General features: G+C 26.3%; 1 protein-coding gene across 1 annotated transcript in view; it reads right to left on the reverse strand.

Moving 5' to 3' along the window:
• LOC139426257 (uncharacterized) overlaps nucleotides 1-1444 on the reverse strand; it is a 50302-nt gene extending 48858 nt beyond the window's left edge. The window contains exon 1 of the mRNA XM_071184404.1: nucleotides 1401-1444. The gene's annotated coding sequence lies outside the window, so the exon portion shown is untranslated. The remainder of the gene's footprint in view (nucleotides 1-1400) is intronic.
• Nucleotides 1445-2243: the final 799 nt, after the last annotated feature.

Raw genomic sequence — 2243 nt, forward strand, 5'->3', positions numbered from 1 at the left:
TTTTTTTGTACAACGTTTTCATACAAAGGACGTTAAAACAGGTTAAAACAAATGTCAGATAAAAAGTTTAACGTTCAGAATTTAAATTCTTATAAAATCATAGATAAATTATTAATCGATTTTAATTTTATTTTCAGAGGAAACAATTATTTAAAAAGAAAGCAATCTGTTTTCTTTGCCCAGAAAGCAGACTCAAAAATTGTCCTCTCTACGTAACCGAGAAACACAGTGTTTTTCCAACTTGTCATTCATTCAGTTTCTGGTTGTTTTCAGATGTTTCACCTTCTATAGAGAAGTAATTAGGAATTTCTTGTTAAAGTTTCGCCATATATATAAATCTTTATTGCGTCCCAATTTGTTCGAAATTTTATCTTCCCCTCTCTTATTTCAGGGATCAGGCTTCCAAGTATCGAAAAAAAACATATGTTTTATTCAGAGAAAGTACATTTTTGTGTCTGATTTTGAAGCTTAATAGTTAGTACTAATAAATTAACATGTTTTAAGTCATACCGAGGAACCATTAAGTTTGACACTTAGTTCGTGAAAATCTGATTATTAGAACGACAATTATTCAGGGTGATATGTTTTTTTGCCGACTGTTCTAATTTTTATTCATGCTTATACAATATTTCTTTCATACACGACAATTGTATTGCTGGTTTGAAAAAAATACACATACGTTTTACTAAAAATATACATATTTTATACGAATAATATACAAATAATATACGAATAATATACGAATAATATACGAATTTTACTACTTCTGTAATAAAATTCAGAGAAAAACATAAATTTTTATGAAATGGCCTCTAGATTTATTTTAACTAATTTTTCTTCGCAGTTACTTTCTAGAGAAGATTTTATAAATATATCATAAGCACAGAAAAATATTAATTTTACATAAGTGTGCCATAAATAAGTTTTAATTAGTATATAGTTTTAGATTCTACACATATTTTTATTTATTTATTTATAATAATTTTCTTATTTTTAATTTTTCTCGCCATACTTTCAAATAGCAGAAACTTTTTTCATGCTATACTTGAAAAAAATTTTTGCTTTATTTTTGAGAAAAGAACTATGAATTTTGTTCAGTTGTTTCATTAATTCACGAAAAGAAAAACGATCCTTACTTAAAAAACTTTCCTAGTATTATCACTTATCCTATTTTGTAAAGAAAAAAAAATCTATATAGTATAAATAAGAAAGAAAAAAACAAAAAACAGCAAATTGAGAATAAATGGGTTAAACCTGTTTTCTAAATTAAAGTGAATACCTAAAGAAAACCAAATTAAAATGTTTGTTTTTGCTCCCATTAAAATTTTTGTTTGTTAAAAGAAAAATTATTTATCAGAAAACAAGAGCTAAAATTTTAAATTGAGGATGAGAGTACTTACTGGTCTGCTTTTCCGAGAACCTACCTGATGTTTCTTCTCTACGGAATTTTCATCGAATGAAAATACCGTTTATATATTCCACCTTGACTTACAAACTAATAGCGCCATCTGAATGTAAAGGAATTCTTACCTGATTTAGAACAACAATGAAAGTTTCTTTCGAAAACATGTTGGTTGTTCAAATTTAGTTATTATTGAGAATGGTTTTATTAAACACTTGAAATGGAAGAGTTTCTTTAAATTAATAAAATATTTTTCGAATAAGATATTCGGTGCAGAGTGAAACAAGCGTGAATCATTCACTTGTCGAGAATTGCTTAAAGAGAGTGGGGGGGGGGAGATTTTTTTCCCTATAATTTCTTATATTATATAATTTTTATGAATAATATATTGTTTGCACTGTTCATGTTATATCTTATATTTCAACAATCAAAGAAAAATTTTATTAATTTTTTAACATAGCGTTTTCCCTTAAATGAATGAATTTTTATTTTTAATCTTATCGAATTTCGGAAAACTCATGACTATTATCGAGTTTACCCGGTATATCAATATTTTTCATAGTAAAGAGGTTTTTCAAAATTTACAAATCTAAACCCTTTCATAACTAACTACATATCAACTACATAGTATTTGTATTACTAAAACAACATAGATTTATCTGAGTTATTTTAAAAAATTCTGTTGTTTTCTGCAGAATATAAACGTTTTAGACCAAAATATTAAATTAAACTAAAGTTATATGCTCTAAAATGGCGAATTTGTCATTATCCTAGCTGTCATTTTCCTGGCTTATGAATGCCAGGACACTGAAGTGCTACCAGAAATTTTTTTTATCTGCTA

This window comes from Parasteatoda tepidariorum, chromosome 1, assembly GCF_043381705.1.
Source record: "Parasteatoda tepidariorum isolate YZ-2023 chromosome 1, CAS_Ptep_4.0, whole genome shotgun sequence".
NCBI lineage: Eukaryota > Metazoa > Arthropoda > Arachnida > Araneae > Theridiidae > Parasteatoda > Parasteatoda tepidariorum.